The 8,693-nt window shown below is 37.1% G+C and overlaps 1 non-coding gene across 1 annotated transcript; it reads right to left on the bottom strand.

Annotated features, from left to right (window-relative positions):
- Nucleotides 1-7,972: 7,972 nt before the first annotated feature.
- Nucleotides 7,973-8,079, bottom strand: LOC141688136 (small nucleolar RNA R71). Its single transcript, XR_012561598.1, has one exon. It is a non-coding gene; the product is annotated as a small nucleolar RNA R71 (small nucleolar RNA).
- Between the last annotated feature and the right edge of the window lie 614 nt (nucleotides 8,080-8,693).

The raw sequence follows: 8,693 nt of genomic DNA, 5'->3' as shown, positions 1-8,693 counted from the left end.
TTAGGTCATATTAACTTGAGAAGGATTCAAAGACTGGTAGTAGACGGGCCTTTAAGCTCATTGGCAGTGGAGCCATTTCCAGTTTGTGAATCCTGCTTGGAAGGTAAAATGACTAATAGGCTTTTCAAGGCAAAGGGGAATAGAGCAAAAGAAGGGTTAGAATTGGTTCACTCTGATTTATGTAGACCCATGAATATCCAAGCAAGAGGTGGTTATGAGTATTTCGTCACTTTAATTGATGATTATTCTAGATATGGGTACGTTTATTTGTTGCGTCGTAAGTCTGAGGGCTTTGATAAGTTCAAAGAGTACAAAGCTAAAACAGAGAAGTGACTTAATAAAAGTATCAAGTCACTACGATCAGATCGTGGTGGCGAATACTTGCTTGGAGAATTTAGGGAATATTTATCATAAAATGGGATAGAATCCCAGTTAACTGCACCAGGCATACCCCAGCAGAACGGTGTAGTAGAGAGAAGGAACCAGACTCTTTTAGATAGTGTTAGATCGATGATGAGTTATTCGGATTTACCAAAGTCATTTTGGGGACATGCCTTAGAGACAACAACTTATCTTCTGAACTTATTACCTTCTAAGTTGGTTCCTAAAACCCCCCTAGAATTGTGGATCGGGGACAAACCGAGTCTAAGACACATTCGGATATGGGGTTGTCCAGCACATGTGCTGAACAAGAACGCGACTAAGTTAGAATCTCGTATAGAATTAAAGTTGTTTGTAGGCTACCCCATGGGAATGAAAGGTTATTTATTTTATAGTCCGAAGAGTCGAGATGTCATTGTTAGCACCAATGTAAGATTCTTAGAGGAGGACTATATAATGAATCACAAACCCATGAGTAGTGTCATTTTAGAGGAACTAGTGGGTGGGACAGATAATACCCATGCAGCCGTAGTACAAGTAGAACAACCACAACAAAATGTACAACTTGTCACTAATACCGCACCAGTGCCTCGTCATAGTGGGAGGGTTGTTCAACAGCCTGATAGATTTATGTTTTTTGGAGAGTCTTCAGATTTGGTCTCTGGTGAACATGATGATGATCCCCGTACATACGAAAAGGCTGTACAAGACAAAGATGCAGATCTTTGGCAAAAGGCGATGGAATCTGAGATGGAATCAATGTATTCTAATCAGGTCTGGGAGCTCGTGGAACCACCCAAAGGTATAAAATCTATTGGATGTAAGTGGATCTACAAGAAAAAGAGGGGATTAGATAAAAAGGTGAAAGCCTGGAAAGCAAGACTTGTTGCAAAAGGGTATACTAAGAAAAAAGGTATCGATTATAAGGAAACCTTTTCACCGGTAGTCATGCTTAAGTCAACCCGTATTCTTCTATCTATTGCAGCTCATCTCGATTATGAGATTTAGAAAATGGATGTCAAGACAGCTTTCCTTAATGGAAGTCTTGAAGAAACCATCTATATGCAGCAACCAGAGGGATTCATTAAAGAAGGCCAAAAGCATCTTGTATGTAAGCTTAAGAGGTCTATTTATGGACTTAAATAAGCTTTTAGGTATTCGAACATTCATTTTGATCAGGCAGTCCAGTCGTATAGATTTGATCAAAGTCCAAGCGAAGCATGCGTGTATAAGAGATGTGAGGGAAATGCAGTGGTTTTTCTAGTATAATGTTGATGATATTTTACTCATTAGAAATAATGTTAAGATGTTGTCTTCAATAAAGGCATGGTTGTTCAAATAATTTGAAATGAAGGACTTAGGTGAAGCAGCATACATCCTTGGGATCAAAGTTATACGGGATCGCAAGAAAAGGATGTTGGCTTTATCTCAGGAGCCCTACATAGATGACGTATTAGCTCGTTTTAACATGCAGGACTCCAAGAAGGGTAATTTACCTTTCAGACATGGAATTTCTCTATCAAAGAGTCAGTACCCTTCGACACCTAAGGAGATAGAGAACATGAAGGCAGTTCCTTATGCTTCGATATGTGGAAGCCTAATGTATGCTATGTTATGTATGAGGCATGATATCTGCTTTGCCGTGGGCATGGTTAGCCGATACCAGTCAAACCCAGGACATGAACATTGGAGTGCAGTAAAAACAATACTCAAGTACCTGCGAAGGACTAAGGAGTATATGTTAGTTTACAAGTCCTCTGATTTATTACCTCTGGGATATACTGATTCAGATTTCCAGACAGACAAGGATAAGAGAAAATCCACCTCGGGATGTGTTTTTACTTTGGGAGGTGGAGCCGTAATATGGAGGAGTATGAAGCAGAAATGCATTGCAGACTCAACCATGGAAGCCGAATATGTGACAGCCTCTGAGGCAGCCAAAGAGGCTATATGGTTCCGAAACTTCCTACTGGATTTGGATGTGGTTCCTAATTTACCACGGAAAATCATGATTTATTCTGATAATACTGGTGTTGTGGCAAATACCAAGGAACCACGGGCCCATAAGGCAGCAAAACACATAGAGCGTAAGTATCATCTCATATGGCAGTTCGTTAAGCGAGGAGATATCATTGTGGCTGATATAACATAGTTATATCAGCTAAGGCAGATTCTTTCACGAAGAGCTTACCAGCTAAGGCTTTTCAGGAGTACGTGAAAGCGATATGAGTCAGATATTTGGTCACATAGTTATATAGTTGGTAGTGGATTGCTTGTAATAAACACTGATATACTCAAAAAATATCTTGAGTATATGTGGGAGATTGTTAGGGTTTATACTGAAATATTCGTTTGAAGTATATACTTTAATAATAAATTATTTGAGAATCTTGAATGCATGTTTTCACATAGTCTATATATTATATATTGTAGATAATCTAGTATCAAATGGGATAGCAGAAGATTAGATTGTCAAAATCCTTATATAATATAATAAAGGTTCACAGTCTAAGTGGTATTAGACAAACCACTGGAACGGCTGAAGTATTATTTAGAAATAGTTTATCTTGACTATTGAATAATACTTGTATACTTTGTGTATATTGAACGGGATCAAAATAGTAAAATAATTGTTTCTTTTATTCTGACAATAAAGAAGAACTAAGATTCTACGATATTATTATTGCTTAGGTTCTTAATCCGGATGTAGTAATTGACACTTGTATTTAATGCACATGCCTTGATTCATACATTAAGTAATTTATTTTAAATTACAAAATTTATGTATTGGGAAATGACATTATATATAGGGTGGGATATTAACTATGAAAGGAAACCGTGTCCAAAAAATATATTCCGGTGGTGATGTCCTCTTGAAAGCTCATAAAGATAATTATGCTTTAGTCCTGCAGGCAGATTTGTTCTTGCATAATTATAAGGTTGAGTGGATGATCAAGGATAAAAGATATTGATTAAATTAATTGTCAGAAATTAATTTAATTAATGGACATGCAATATCTTAAACATGGGGAATTTATAAGCAATTAATATGGGAGCCGAATTAAATAATTAATTTACGGAATTAGGAAAGGTAGTGCAAATATTAATGCTTTAGTGGATTGAATTAATATTTAATGACATTGGGCTTGGCTTGGAATGTCATTAGAAGGCCTGACCAAATGGTCCATGATCCCTACTGTAGCCTATAAATATTCTCATTCTCCTAAAGCTAAGGTTAACACGCAAAAACGAAATCACATCCTAGGGTTTGAGAGAGGCAGCCATTTTTCTCATGGAGCCAGCTAGGGTTTTGGAATTTCGGAGCTTTAGGAGAGGTACACCTTGGGAGATCGAAGCCCACATTTCGTCCAAGGAGAATCAGGGAATACAGTAGAAGACGTGGATTTGAATCGCTTGCACCGTAGCGATTAAGGTTAATGTTCTATTCGTACTCTTTTAATTAATATCATAAAACGCAGGGCCAAGATTCGATAGATCCAACATGACACACTGTCAGAATTCCTATTGAAGCATGGTTTTACTAGAGGTACTATAGACAAGACTCCCTTCTAGAAGAAACTAGGCGAGGATATGATCCTAATTCAGATCCATGTGGATGATATCATCTTTGGTTCTACAAATGAGAAGCTTTGACAAAGATTCTCCAAGCTTATGCAAAGTGAATATGAAATGAGTCTGACGGGGGAACTGAGTTACTTTCTTGGACTTCAAGTTAGTCAAAGAAGTGATGGTATCTTCATCAGCCAAACTAAGTATGTCAAGGATTTATTGAAAAAGTTTGGTATGGTTGATTGTTCACCTGCATCTACACTTATGTCTACTGTAACAAAGTTGGATGAAGATAAAAAGGGAAAGAGTGTAGATATCTCAAGCTATAGAGGAATGATTGGATCATTGCTTTACTTAACTGTAAGTAGACTAGACATCATGTTTGCTACATGTCTGTCTGTAAGATTTCAAGCCAATCCAAAAGAATCACATTTGATGGTTGTGAAGAGGATTTTCAGATATTTGAAGGGAACTCCAAACTTGGGATTATGGTATCCTAAGGGAATTGGTTTTGAAGTTGTTGGATACACAGATGCAGATTTTGGTGGATGTAGGGTTGACAGGAAAAGTACTAATGGAAACTGTCAATTTTTTGGACAAAGACTTGTATCTTGGTATAACAAGAAATAATAATCTGTATGAACTTCTACAGCTGAGGCTGAATACATAGCTGTAGGAAGTTGTTGTGCTCAAGTGCTTTGGATTAGAAATCAACTAATGGACTAGGGCCTAGTGTTACAAAAAATTCCTATCATGTGTGAGAATACTAGTGCTATATCTATAGTGGTTAATCCAGTTAATCATTTTAGAACAAAGCACATTGATGTAAGGTACCATTTTATTATAGAACATGCTAAAAATGGTACCATTGAGCTTATTTTTGTTCCAACATAAAAATAATTAGCTGATATTTTTACTAAACCTTTGGATGAAGCAACTTTCACCAGACTTGTAGGTGAAATTGGAATGCTTATTTCTTCATTCTAAGGCAAGAACTCAGCTAATGTTTTGCAGCAGATTAATTTCTAATAAATCAATCTTTATTTGATTTAATTAGAAATTAATTGAAATATGAATTATAAATATTTCAGAAATATCTGCATATTTCTTTTTCAACATTTAACTTGGAATTTTTCAAATTCTAAGTAAACTGCTCAGTTGTTGATCTACATTCCTAATATGTGAAATTAACACAAGGCATAATTAAATTGATCAAAAGTATATAGAGAACTGAGTTCTCGATAAGTCTAACTAACTTATCGACAAGTCATTTTAAGACTTCTCGAGTGAGTTCTCGACAAGTCAATTTACTGACTTCTCGAATGACTTCTCGATAAGCTTAATTATGACTTATTGATAAGTCCTTGTAGAGTTCTCTAGTAGTGTTTATTCACAGATTTCTCTACATGTATAATTTTTGATTTATAAATAACTCAGAACTGAAATAATTTAATTTAATAAATTATTTTGGTAAAATACTTTTGTAAAATTTATTCTAATTTTATTTTGAATTTATTCAAATAAAAGTTGGAATTAATTCAGTCCATTTTTGGACAAACTGGGTATTTATTTGATATCTCGATAAGTCAATTTTTAGTTCTCTATAAGAGTAATTTAAAATGGCTTCTCGATATGTACTTCATTTCTTAAAATGACTTTTCGATAGACAAATTCCAAACATCTATTTTTGAGTTCTCGACAATTCATTTGATTTTACTATAAATACCCAGACTTCTCGATACACATACATACTTACAATTTTCGAGATCTCAAGTGACCTAGCCTTTCAGGCAAAACCCGATTTCCCTCTCAGTTTTACTCCTTTCTCAAAAAACTTTCTTACCCATTCATTCTCATCAATCAACAATTGCCCAAAATGTTGCAAGAGCCTCTATTCCAAAGAAAGGAACAGATAAGTGGCATTTTATACCACTTAAAACATCTTATAATAGCTTAAATTGATGTCTTGAAATCAAGTATTTTGTGTATTTGATGCGTTTTTCTAGTATTTGTGTATTCCAGGGTATTACTTGCATTTGTGGAGAGATTTCATCAAGAATAAGCCTTGGCATGTGTTTGGCATTGCAAGTGGGAAGACAGGAGCAGAATGCATCAAGGAACGGGAGCAAAACAGAGATTTTTCCAGAAAGGTTCTGAGCGCCCGCTCAGCTCTGCTGAGCGACCGCTCAGGAAGCTGAGCGCCCGCTTAGGATTGCTGAGCGCCCGCTCAGGGACGTAAATTAAAATTAATATTTTTAGACTCCTAATTCTGTTGAGCTTCCAACTTCTAAGATAGCTCGGTTTTGTAGGACTCCTATATAAGTAGTTTTCAGAGACGTTTCACGTGTGCTGAATTGTAGTATCAAACGAGGAGCGAGGAGATAAGGAAGAAGACCATTTTAGAACATCGCAACGAAGAGGAAGCATCATTTCTTGTGATTCTTTATTTCATTGTAACAGTGGATGCTAGTTTTCTTTATTTTGAAACTATTTACTCTTGTGCGTACTCTGGTTTAATATAAGTAGTTTATTTAATTATTCTCGTGTGTTATTATCATGTTTTCATATGAACCCATGGTGACGATGAGTTCACTCATGGGCTAATCGTGATCATGGGGTCGTAACGGATTTACTATGGAATTCTTTAGTTAGTTGTTTAATACCTTAGTGTGTGATGATTGTATGATATCTAGTATTGGTTGTGCTTATTTATCTTATGTGCATCGCGAACATATAAGATAGGGTGTTAATCTCTTGTGAAGCGACAGTGGATCTTGAGGTTTAGAACTTGCCATGCTAGCGTAGGTTAATGTATGTGTATGCATGATTAGTGGGTAACTCTAACCATTTTACTTGCCCTGTGTAATCATAAGGAATAACTTGTGCTTAAATCGTTATGTTGTCAAATTCTGTAGACATATAGGGTCTCAACATAATTGATGCTTATTCAACTTCTGTCTTAATTGTGGATGTTTGGTAGAATGGTATTAGTACAATGAAAGTTGGCTTTTATTAGTTTCGTGTTGTTCGATTAATGTCATCACCGTTACATGCTAAGGGTAATAACAATAATTATTGAAGGAAGTAGTAATGAAGTTGTGATCTCATGTGTGTTTAATATTGTTAATTCAAGTGTCAATTAAGTGCTTAATTCTCATAGTTAATTCTAGTTAATAATTAGTTAATCAAAATCTAAGTGTTATTGTCTTGACATTGAGAAGTAATTATATATTGGTGAGTAAGTGTTAATTGAACATAATTAGTCTGAGTCTCTATGGGAACGAACTAGAAAGTATTCTATATTACTTGCGAACACGTATACTTGCGTGTAATTTTAGCGCGTGTTTTCCGCCCTAACAAGTTTTTGGCGCCGCTGCCGGGGACTCGGAGTATTTGTTTAGTTTATGTACTTACCATTAGTGGTCATTAGGATTCATTGATTAAGACTTGTTACTTATTGTTTCCAGTTGTGTTTCAGGTACTTTAGCGAGCGTTTATGCAAACACGTTCTCATACTCGCAAGAGGACTTTAGATACGGCTGAGGAGAGGGACGAAGTTCTTGGTATTCCGGAGAAGATAGATTTTGAAGATTCGGATATAGAGAGTGAGCAGAAAGAACCAGTAATCATGGGTGATCGTATAGTTCCGGCAGATCCAGCTCTTATGGACTTTTCTCGGCCTAAAATTGATGACATTCAGTCAAGCATCCTTCATCCGGCTATTCAGGCTAACACTTTTGAAATCAAGACGGGCACTATTCAGATGGTGCAGAATTCTATTTCTTTTGGAGGTGCTGCTACTGAAGACCCCAACATGCACATCAGGAATTTTGTCGAGATCTGTAGTACTTTCAAATATAATGGTGTGACTGATGAGGCTATCAAGCTGAGGCTTTTCCCATTCTCTCTGAGGGATAAAGCTAAGGACTGGTTACATTCTGAACCAGCGGGGTCCATCACTACTTGGCAAGATCTTGCGTAAAAGTTTCTGGTAAAGTTCTATCCAATGGCAAAAACTGCGGCTATGAGGAGTGCTCTTACTCAGTTTGCGCAGCAACCTACAGAATCCATGTGCGAAGCTTGGGAGTGCTACAAGGAGATGTTGAGAAAGTGTCCACATCATGGTATGCCTGATTGGATGGTGATCACTGGTTTCTATAATGGTTTGCGGGCCCAATCTTGGCCCATGCTCGATGCAGCAGCTGGAGGCGCCTTGTGGGCCAAAAGCTATACTGAGGCTTATAATCTTATTGAGACTATGGCTGCAAGTGAGCATCGAAACCCAACTCAAAGGATGATGCCTGGGAAGGTAGCGGTTATTCTGGAAGTTGATGCAGCTACAGCTATAGCAGCGCAGCTCCAAGCGCTGTCTTTGAAGGTCGATTCTTTAGCCACCTATGGAGTCAATCAGATAGCTATGGTCTGTGAGCTTTGTGCAGGTTCTTATGCTACGGATTAGTGTTCTCTTGTTAATGAATCTGTTCAGTATGTGAACAATTATTAGCGACCGCAGCAGCCTGTGCCAGCTACTTATCATCCTAACAACAGAAATCATCCAAATTTCAGCTGGAGCAATAATCAGAATGCTATTCAACAACCATATCAGCAAGGCGTAAGTAAACAGTTTAATCCACCTGGATTCCAGCAACCACAACATTATGCTCAAAGGCAATCATATCCTCAACAAGGAGGTGCAGCTCCAGCTTCTAGTGCTGATTTCGAGGAACTCAAGCTGTTGTGAA

The sequence above is a fragment of the Apium graveolens genome, chromosome 9 (genome assembly GCF_009905375.1).
Source record: "Apium graveolens cultivar Ventura chromosome 9, ASM990537v1, whole genome shotgun sequence".
In the NCBI taxonomy this organism is placed as follows: Eukaryota; Viridiplantae; Streptophyta; class Magnoliopsida; order Apiales; family Apiaceae; genus Apium; species Apium graveolens.
Note: the sequence above shows the minus strand (reverse complement) of the source record. Positions and strands in the feature narration are given on the sequence as shown.